Source organism: Dipodomys spectabilis, unplaced genomic scaffold (assembly GCF_019054845.1).
Source record: "Dipodomys spectabilis isolate Male_0828 unplaced genomic scaffold, ASM1905484v1 ptg000491l, whole genome shotgun sequence".
Lineage (NCBI taxonomy): Eukaryota > Metazoa > Chordata > Mammalia > Rodentia > Heteromyidae > Dipodomys > Dipodomys spectabilis.
The window spans coordinates 2,177,686-2,189,286 of record NW_024871168.1 but is presented as its reverse complement, the minus strand read 5'-3'; the positions used below and the strand labels follow the sequence as shown (position 1 = coordinate 2,189,286).

The 11,601-nt window shown below is 41.3% G+C and overlaps 1 pseudogene; it reads right to left on the bottom strand.

Annotated features, from left to right (window-relative positions):
• Positions 1 to 10,488: 10,488 nt before the first annotated feature.
• Positions 10,489 to 11,005, bottom strand: LOC122098749 (annotated as a pseudogene).
• Positions 11,006 to 11,601: the final 596 nt, after the last annotated feature.

Here is an 11,601-nt window from a genome sequence, read left to right as displayed (position 1 = left end):
ACTGACTGAGGGTCAGTTGATTGTATTAAGAATTCTTTGCATGTGATTTCTGTTTCTCCTCACAGTTTCCAAGATTCTCACTTTCTTCCTGTGTTCAACAGTCAGATTACAGTATAAATAAATCTGGACTTGTCTGTCCTTGTTTTCTTAGAACATGTCGAGATTCATAGATGTATATTCGTGTGTTGTACCAAAATTAGTCACTGCTTCATCATTTCTTGTACTTCACCTCACTTTACTCCCTCCCTTTGTAGGATTGCTACTGTACATTTGATCATGTGACAATGGTTTCAGGCTGTTCATTTTTCTCAATCTCTTTCTCCTCAAACTGGGTAATGTCAAATCTCTATTCCTACATTTGAAGATTCTCTATGTTTTAGAGGAGTTTTTGTGCCAATACTAGGGCTTGAACTCAAGGCTTGAGTTGTCCTTTAAAATTTTCACTGAAGATAAGACTCTACCATTTGAAACACACCTCTACTGGCATTTTGATGGCTCATTTGAGATAAGAATCTCATGTACTTCTGCCTTTGGATGGCTTTGAATCACAATCCTCATCTCTCAGCTTCTTGAGTAGTTAGGATTACAAACATGAAAAATAAACACCCAGCATTTTTTGAGTATTCTTATGTTAGTTTTGCCCTATACTCGGGATTTTTAAATTTTTATTTTACTAAACAGCACTAATAGAGAAAAGTAATCCATTCAGTTGACAAATATATACTGGACAATTCACTAATCTATACATTAAATTTAATCCATAAGTAAAACAAACAATATGCAGGTCTCATAAACACTGAACTTTAATTGAAGGAATGGGCAATGAATAGTTAACATACATACTTGTATGCTATGATAACTCTTACCATAGAGGAATAATCTGCATACTGGGTAGAGTTAAAAGAGGGAAAGTTGTGGGAGGATTATCACAGCTCCTGTAGGCAGGAGGATTATCACAAGTGACAGGATTTCTCCAAAACTTAAGCTGACACCTAAAGGGTAAAAATGAATCAGTTAGACTAAGGAAGAACAAAGTCAGATAGATGAGAGAGTAAGACTAAATGTGGGATATTCAGACATTTGGATGAGAAGAAATAAGGAATACTGAAGCTCAGAGGGTGGGAAGTAATAAATGTTGATGTTTTTGAAGTATTTTTTGTCTGTCCTGGGTCTTGAACTCTGGGCCTGGGTGCTATCCATGAGCATTTCACCTCAAAGTGAGCACTCTACAACTTGAGCCACAATACAACTTTTAATTTTCTGATAAGAATCACTAACATTCCTGTCCGGGTTGGCTTTGAACTGTGATCCTCAAATCTCAGCCTCCTGAGTAGTTAGGATTACAGATGTAAGCCACTGGAGCCGGCTTCAATAATTTTTTTTATTGCCACTATTTTCTCAGTGACCTACACAGACAGTGAGCCTGAAAAGTATAGACATATAGGGAATTATTGTAAGACAGAGATTACTATACAGTGTGGTTGAAAGGAAATGGAAAGAGATACACAATTCAAAATAATAAAAAATAGCTGTCCAATTTATTTTTAAAGGACAAAGTACTTTTTCAGGAAAGAATTACTGGAACTGAAAAAGATGAGATTTTATGTGTCCACTTGGATATGCCACCATATGCAGGTATTTGTTTTTTTTTTTTTTTATTTAGAGAATACTTTCTTAGTTTCTGTAATCAAACCCACGTAGATAAGACCTTACATATTTAATACGGTGCGTTTACCCCTGTACAAATGGAAAAAAATTAAGTTTAACATTTCTAGACCAATATGGCTATTAATTTCTGTACAATGCCAACTCAACACGGTAAACTGGGACACTTTTTCCAAAGTTGACAGCACAGCTAAAGTTTCCAAAAATTCAAATTATATATATGTATATATATATATATATTTATATTTATATAAAATGACCAATAATAGCAGTATGTTATGCATCAATAGCAGCAACAGCTTTTCCAGGTTCTGCAGTCATCTGAACAAAATTAGACATCCAGCACATCCATTAATAAAAAGAAAAAAAAAGATAAAAAAACAAAACTCCAGAAAAATGCGAAGTTCTGTTACTGTTGTGGTACCTGCCACCATTTTTTTTTTTTATTAACTTCTCAATCATCATCTGGAAAGAAAACATTCTTGAGTAACATCATTAAAAACAGCTCTGATAAAGCACAGTCACTACTACGTATCATAAAGCAGGTACAAGGTTTTTATATTCACAGAGGGATGATACAGTACTGTCCTACGTCTATAATACCAGAGGATACAATTAAAAAGGCATTATTGAGACTTGATTCTACTTTTCCAGCAGAGGGCCAAAGGATGGTATGACACAGCTCTGTGAAGAAATGCACTTTCTTAGATAGGAGTTCCTTCCATCAGGGGGACAGTTCCAAGTACTCAGTCTCTTAGTGAACATCAGCTACAAACCGTTTGAAAATGGAGGTGCGGGAGCAGGAAGGGGGAAAAAAACCCAAACAACAAAACAAAAACCATACCCCACAACACGACTGTACATATCACTTCAATGTTTCTTTTGAGAAGATTAGTACTTTAACCAGTATGTTTTGAATTAAATCATTCCATGCCACCATGTTGAAGCAGACTTAAACTTGAATGGAGAAAGGTCACTCTTCAATGTGTGTGGAGTCTAGCAACCCCCTGAAAAAGCTGGAATTAGGAACAAGTCACACAACTGCATGAAGTAACTCTTCAAAATCAATGTGTATATAGATGGACAAAGTGATGAATAGGTTGATAGCAATATGAATGCATACATCTAGGTCCATAGCTTCAGATATAAATAATCCTGCAGTCATCACTGCAATCATTGCCTTTCATAAGTACATGCCCTTTCCAGTCCTTTACTATCTTAATGTTTTTACTTTCTCATGCTGAAGTTTGAATTCTGGGGCTGGTGCTTTCTAGGCAGTGCTCTACTACTTGAGCAATGCCCCCTTTAGCTACTGTTTTATCCTTTTTTCCCTGGAACCAAGCTTAGACTACAACGTTCCTACCTACCCTTCAGGCATAGCTGAGGAACACCTGCATCACCACATGCTGTCATTAAATTTTACTCTGGCTGATCTTGAAACTCATTCCATGCTGGGATGACAAATATTTGTCACCACTTCTGACCCTTTGCTATCTTTTAAAAATAGAGTTGATGGTAATTCAGGATGAAACCTGTGATTAACCTTCCACTGGCTAAGTTAACTACCTTGACTACATTTTGTAACTGACCAGGGACACTCAGCTGTTTGACTTTAATTGTTTTTACAATTATGTTATTCCTTCCTCTGTTTCTTTTGAACATCAGAATGTGTCTTCCTGATTCACTAACCAAGCAATTTTTCTTCTATATGATAACAGTTCTTTCTTACTAGGCGCTGGTGGTTCTCACCTGTAATCCTAGCTACTCAGAAGGTTAAGATCTGAAGACAGGTTCAAAGTCAGCCTGGGCAGTAAACTCCGTGAGACCCTAATCTCCAAGTAACCACCAAAAAACCAGAAGTGGTGCTATGTTCCCAGTGATAGAGTGCTAACCTTGAGCTGAAGTGCTGAGGGACAGTGCCCAGGCCCAGAGTTCAAGCCCCACAACTGACAAAAAAAATTCTTTCCTCTCCATGCACTGTTAGTACATTTGAGGATTTCTTCATTCCTTTTCATTTTCTTTATTTCTTCATTCCTTTTTATCTTCACTATTCTTTTGCTAAGAAGATTTCTGAATAGGACTATGTGCTATGGCCCTTCAATGACCTCTCCTGCTATATACTCTTACTGGGCTATTTTGCAAATTCCACCTTCTCTATTATATGTGAGACCCTGAAAATAAATAGAATGGAACAATGTGGACCATGGTGATCTGGAACAAGATTAGGGTTGGACTTTGCAAGAAATAGTGCAGAACAGAAAAAAGCATTTGACAAGATTAAAAACCTCTTTATGATAAAAGATCTGGAGACGCTAGGAATATATATATAACATTCCTCAATATGGCAAACAAAAAGCCAGCATCATACTTAATTGTGAAAAGTTAAAACAATTTCCTCTAAAATCAGAAACAAGACTTTTTCAGCTTCTCTTTAATATAATACTGGAATTCCTATCAAGAGCTATGAGGCAAGGGAACAACATAAAGGTAATCCAAATGTGGAAAGAAGTAAAACTATCCCTCTTTGCAGATGACATGATCCTGTATTTAAGGAACACTATAGATTTCTCCTCCAAATTAAGTGAATTAACCTGAATCTTTGGCAAAGTAGCAGGTTATAAAATTAACCCCCCCCCCTCCAAAGTAGCCTTCCTATAAGCCAACAATAAAAAGAATGAGGATGAAATCAGGAAAGTAACTCCATTTGCAATAGCCTCAAAAATACCTAGGTGTTCACAAAGATGTGAAGGATTGCTATGATGAAAATTTTAAAAACTTGGAAAAGGAAATTAAAGCAGATTTAAGGAACTGGAAAAATCTTCCATGCTCTTGGATTGGAAGTATTGATGTGAAAATGGCAATACTGGCCAAAGCTATCTACAAATTCAATGCATTACCCACCAAAATCCCAACACAATTCTTCACTGATATAGTGGAAGCAATCCAAATATTCATATGGAATAATAAACACCCTGAATAGTAAAAACATATTCCTTACCTAGAACAGTGCTGGAGGAATATTGATACCAAACTCTATTACAAAGATGTAGTAATAGAAACAACTTGGTACTGGCACAAGAATATGCCTGAGGACCAAGCATGACCACTTAATGTTTGAAAAGGTAGCCAAAAACACAGGATGGAAGAAAGACAGCCTCTACAACAAGTAGATATGGCAAAATTGGCTATATACATGCTGAAAACTGAAGCCAGATTTTTATATATAACCCTGTACGAGACTCAATTCTAAATGGATTAAGGAACTCAGTGTAAGACCAGATACCCTGAAAATATTACAGGCAAGGATAGGGAAAACACTAGGGCTCCTGGCATGGGTCAAAACTTCCTAAGTAAAATCGAGAATCACACAAATCAAAGAAAGACAAGCTGGGTGCCAGTGGCTCATGCTTGTAATCCTACCTACTCAGGAGGCTGAGATCTGAGAATCACTGTTCAAAGTCCTCCCAGACAGGAAAGTCCATGAGACTTTTGTCTCCATTTAAACACCAGAAAACTGGAAGTGGCACTATTGCTCAAGTGGCAGAGCGCTAGCCTTGAGCTGAAAACTCAGGGACAGTGCACAATCCCAGAGTTCAAGCCCCACAACTGACTAAAAAAGGAAAGAAAGAGACAAAGAAAGAAAGAAAGAAAGAAAGAAAGGAAAAGAAATAAAGGAAGAAAGAAATAAAGAGAGAAAGAAAGAAAGACTGGATACATGGTATTGCAACAAACTAAAGAGTTTCTGCAAGGCAAACATAGCAAGATAAATAGTCCACAAAATAGGAGAAAATCTTTACTAGCTATGTGTAGGGTTAGATCTCCAGCAGGAGGTAAGCGCGAATGATGAGCACAAGGAACACACGTTGGGAGAACAGGCTTAAGCAGGTCTCGTTTATTTCTGCACAAGGGGGGGGCGGATTTTATAGCCCCAGCTTTCCCAACCTTCTGAGTCCTTCCCAGCCAATTACTTAGCAGCGAGTTGATGTAAGGCACTTGTGATGGGCACTGCTTGGTGACAAGCACTGATTGATCCCCGGGGGCATGTAGGGAGCGTGGACAGCTCATGGTGGCAAGCTAGGCAGACGTACCTGTGGATCACATCTCTATGAGCAGAAAGTGTGCTTCAACTGCTACTTTAGCTGACTCAACCAGATCTGACTGGCTTTACCCACAAATTACCCCCCCTCTTTTTTTTTTAAAGGACTGTCATTATGGTGACCCTTCTTTGGAGGCGTTTTTGCCAGGAGTGCAAGCATTTAATAATTCCTAGGAGAGTAAGCCCTATAAGCGCAAGGCCCCCAGATGACCAGAGAGGATGATGAAAAACACTGCTGTAACTTTAAAAGCACATCTTCTAAAAAGGAGGCAGCAGGAATAAGCTGTATGGTGGTCTGGTTTAGGCGGGTAACATCATGCAGCAGGTGGTGGGTGAAGTTTAAGTACTTAAGGGACCAAGGGCCTTTGATGTAGTTACTAAGTTCAGTGGCCTTGGGTGCGGAAATGGAAAGCTGACAGACGGAAGTAGTCATAGCATTACATAGTCCTCCTTGTTGAAATCGAAGAAACGTAATCTGTTCTTGAAGCAAGTATATTTGTTGTTGGAGCACAAGGAGGCCTCCCTTAATATGACTGGCAACTTGCAAATGTTGTAATTCTATGGATGGCAGTTGAGGGATGAGCTGGTTTATCTGATGCACTATGGACACGCTTTGGGACAGCGATATAGCGGCAGTGGTAGCTGAAGCCACTCTAGAGATGATCGCCGACACCATTGCAATGCTTAATCCCACTGCTCTTTTAGGACGTAGATGAATCAAGTGAACCTGGGAGAATGAGAGTCATTAATAGCCAGAACAATAAATGGGGGAACATGTACCAAACCTGCAAAAGGATATGAGTCATTGGGTTGCCAGTGATTGCTGAGAGTGCAAGTAGCGGAGGAGTTGTCTCCTAGACAAAAAAAGAACGGGGCTCTAACCACTACCATTCCTGACATCTGGTCTCATGCAGATCGGTTACAGCAACAAGTATTGGCCAATAGGAAAGGGGACAAATCCAGGCAGAAATGTGATGAACAAACAATTGGCATGGGTGGGGGGGTCCTAGACCTCCCAATCGTCCCCCTGAAGAGTTATAAAACTAAAGATTTTGAGGTTGGGCATCTTTTTCAGATTGGTTGTATATAGCGGGGTAGAGGGACAACGGGAGGTCCCCACATACTTTGCCTTGCCAGGAATTGGCACAAAGGCTAATCACTAATTCCTCAAGAGGAGTGGAAACATTGCCAAAGCTATCAAACTCCCTGTGTGGGCATAACTGCATATGAAAAGGTAGCCTGAGGGGCTGGGAAGGTGGCTCAGTGGTAGAGCACTTGCCTTGCATGCTTGAGGCCCTGGGTTCGATTCCTCAGCACCACATAAGCAAAAACAAAAAAGCCGGAAGTGGCTCTGTGGCTCAAGTGGTAGAGCACTAGCCTTGAGCTGAAGAGCTGAGGGACAGCGCCCAGGCCCAGAGTTCAGGCCCCACGACCGGACCCCCCCCCCAAAAAAAAGAAAGAAAAGGTAGCCTGAATGCATTTTTTTCGGGTGGGACAAATGAGGTAGGGTCCTGTGTAGTTCCACCATCCTGTCCCATGCGTTACTGTTGCGAGGGGTATGGTACAGCCATCAAATTGCTTTACCATCTCGTTTGAAAAACAAAGAGATGGCTCCCTTCCATCCAAAAGTAATGTTTGTTTTTTGATGCCATAGAGCATCTGCTGAGAAAGGAAGGCCAACCATGTCATTGGAAGAAAGCATTTGAGGGAAGATGGTGGTATCTTCCCCTACCATCATTAAGATTTGGGGGCTGGGCACTGAAGTTATCTTACCCTGCCCTGCAGCAGATTGAGAATTGGCTGTAATAATGGCACACATTAGTAGGAATAGAGTACCATGCCCCGGGTTAGGGGCTGAGGCCATAGCCTGTGCTTGTTCTACCAATCCCTTTAGGTCTTCCCAAGTGATGGCATGGGCTCTAGCTCGAGGTCTGCATCTTGTCCTCCTCAGGCTGTTCAAGCGTAGTTGACTCATCTTGCTCGTAGGTGGTGATGGTTGGTTGGACATCTCGAGCTGAGATCCAAACAGGTTTATCACTTGTGTCTGGAAAGATACAAGCAAATCCTCTCCCTTGTGCCATTAGGAGAGCAGGGCCCTCCCATTTTCTTGTGATGGGGTCCCTCCATCTAACCAAAGGGACCGGAGTAGGTGTTTTCATGAGTCCCCAATGCAGGGCCACGGGGGACCTGCGTGTGGTGGGTGTAAATGTTAAAAAGTTTTTTACTATAAGGCAATAATTTAATTGTGATTAAGCCCTAACACCTCCAGTTCCCCCTTTTCTTTTAAAAGAAGGGTCTTGATTTCTTTATGACTGCGTTCAACAATGGCTTGGCCTTGTGGGTTATATGGAATACCTGTCTGGTGTGTAATGTTCCAAAGGGTACAAAATTCATGAAACTGTTTGGAGGTGTAAGCAGGGCCATTATCTGTTTTAAGGGTCCAAGGAATGCCCATAATTGTAATGGCATGCATAAGTGACTTAATAGCATGCCTTGTTGTTTCACCTGTTAAGGCTAAGGCTGTAATAAAGCCTGAGAATGTATCTATGCATACATGAATGTATTTTTGTTTACCGAATTGGGGGATATGGGTTATGTCCACTTGCCATGTGCCATTGGGTCTAAGGCCTTGCGGATTTGTTCCCATGGGTTGGAGCGGTCCTAAGGGTAAAAGAGGCACACAGGAGGAGCAGGACTGAATCATGTGCTTGCATTGTTGGTGCGTCAAATCAGGAAATAACTGTTTGATAGAAGATGCTGATAAATGAAAGTGACGATGTAACGTTCGGGCCTGGTCCATAGACGTATTGGTGAGTATGTGACAGCATGATCAATGGCTTTATTACCAGCAGTTAGGGATCTGGGAGGTTAGTGTGAGATCTAATGTGTTGAATGTATCAGGGTTGGACACGATTGTCTAGTATAGTTTGTAGTTTACACATTATTCACGTTACATCATGACCATCATCTCTTAATAATGCTTCAGGAAGAATGGCAACAGTTTGTACAGCATATAAACTATCAGAAAAAATATTAAGAGGTTCTCTGGGAAAAGATGTAAGGGTGAGTAAAATGGCCAGTAACTCAGCAGCTTGAAAGGACAGGGATTGTTGTTGAAGCATGTATTTTTTAGTATTGGCGTTGTAAAATCCATAAACAGTTTTGCCAGCATCTGTAAAAAGTACAACTGATTGAGGGATAGGTTGCCCCTTGGGACGGGTATAACATTTTCATGAAAGTGGGAGTTCTTGGGTAACTTTTAAAACAGGGCTTTTGGGAATATGATTATCAATGTTAAAATAGTAGTGGATGATTTGTAAGGCTAATTCCTCTTCGGTCGTTAGGAAATCAAAGATTGTTTTTGTAATGGGCCAGATAAGACAGTTGGGGAATCAGCCATAAATTTGACAGCAACATTCTGCGCCTTTGATGGCTAGGTTGCATAGCATGGTAATGGGTGTGCTAATATTTGGTAATTGAGAAGTGGCAAAGTGTACCCATTGTAACTCACCATGGTTTGCGTCAGCGCTGCCATTAGGCCATTATTATTTAATATAATCAGGGTGATTTTTGGGTGGTATTTAAAAACACCAAAGGGGTTGACCATAATCGATCAGTGACTTGTAAAACTTGTTGAGCATCAGGTGAAAGTATATGAAGGGAAATTGGGTCAGAGGGTTCCTAAAGCAATTGAAATAAAGGTTGGAGCTGTTGGGTGGGGAGGTGCATAAAATCGCGTACCCAGTTAATATGTCCATATAATTGTTGTAATTCAGTTAAAGTATATTGGGACTTAATGACAATACTAGGCCAATTTGGGATAATTGTTTGATTTAAATGGTATCCAAGATAGGCGTAAAGGGCTTTAAGTTGAATTTTTTCAGGGGCAATATGAAGGCCTAGCATTGTAAGATTTTTTTGGTTTGTTTTTTGTTCTTTGTTTTTTATCATTTAGAGTTATGGGGAGATTGTATTTTTATTTACATTTAGTCCCTTGCATTCTGGTCTATGAATGGCTTCTACTTGGATTTCAAGTAGGCTCCTGGTAGGAGGAGGTGGGGTTGGGAGAAACCCCTTATAGAAAAGCAGAACCCAAATCTCTCCAGGCTCCATAATTTTGCTCTTGCTTCAGAAAAAGAAGTCATCTCTCCTGAGATGTTCTGTGCTTTATATCCTGAAATTTGCCACTGGCTGTTTCTTGGTGTGAGGTGAGAAGTGCAGTATGCAGTACTGCAGAGGATAGAGGATAGCAGGAGTGCAGAATGAGGCCTCTGCTTTCCAGGGGTGTTCCAACTTTCAGGAGCCTCCAGGATGTATTCAGACTCCTCAGGACCTGGTTCTGTGGCAGACACGATATGAGGAAAGCTCAGGACAGCACTGAGTTCTAAAGGCAAAGGGTACGTGGTGAGGGGCCAGGATGGGCCCCTGTGTGGTGCCATAGTGAGCAGCCATACTACTTGAGCCAGAGAGGGTAGGTGCCTAGGGCCTGGTCCTTCAGAGATGAGCAGAGCTGGGGCAGAAAGACCAATTTCAGTGTAACCAGGAGGCTACAGGAAATAATAATGATGGCTGTTGATTTGGCATTAAAGACATGATATTGTCAAAGCCACAAGGGCTGAGGGTGGCACCAATGCGCTGCAGCCAGAAAGTGGGTTGGCCAACACATGTGGGAAGAACAGATGATGTGTGAGCAGCCCAGCCAACACCTCCACAGGCGGTCTTCACAGGTCTTCACAAGAAGACTGCTGTGCCTGGTGAGCTACTTTGGACAAAGTCTCCCATACATCCTTCAAGGCACTTACATAGCATATTTCTGTGTCCATTCTCTTGCTGGTCTGTTGTACTTCTCCTTGGTCAGCCTTGTAGGTATGGGCTATTTCTGGTACCAGAGGATCATCAGGGTTGGGGTCTCAGAGCAGAGAGCAGATGGACAAGGGAACTTTGGACACAGTCAGTGTTGGAGACCACTGTGACTGCAGAATGTCCAGGCATATGCTGCCGTTGCTGTTGATATTGGGGTGATATATTTTGGTCGTGAAAGCAACCTTTGTGGGCTTGAAAGGGTAATCAGTAGGAAAGTGGATGGTCAGGAAGAAAACACCTCCTTGGTAAGGACTTTCATTTGGACCCATGATGGTGGCCTGCCAGTGGAACAAATCATCACCCACAGGTCCTGCAGAACACTGGGCAGGAGGATCCCTATGCAAGTTGGTCAGTTCCTTCTGGATCCACTTCAGCGCCATGGTCCCCACAGCTATGGACCCGGAGGCCCAGCGGAGCTGCCCAAGGCAGCCCGCTGCTGGCTCCAGGTTTTTCTTGAGTTGTGTTAAACAGGCTTGCGTAGTTGTAGAATCTTTATGTGCTATTAAAATGTCATCCATGTAATGGACACAAAAGCATTTTGAAAGCAAAGACCTAATAGCATGGGCAACATACATCTGACATATAGTAGGGCTATTTTTCATTCCTTGAGGGAGAACTTTCCCTTGATATCGACGAATGGGTAGATGACAGTTAGGTTCCCAATCTGAGAAGGCAAAATATTCTTTATCTTTGGGATGTAGGGGGATGGAAAAAAAGCAGGCCTTGATGTTAATAATGGCAATGTGCCAATCTTTGGGTATTGCAGAAAGGTGCAGAAGTCTGAGTTGAAGCATTCCCATCTTTTTAATATGACTATTTATGGAACGTAGGTCATGGAGAAGTCTCCATTTTCCTGGAGCCCTTTTTTGGATAATAAAAATGGGAGACTTGTGGGGACTGATGCTAGGTTCTATGTGTCTCTTTTCTAGTTGCTCCTCCACTAGAGCCTAGAGATGAGGGAGCTTTTCAGGGGAGAT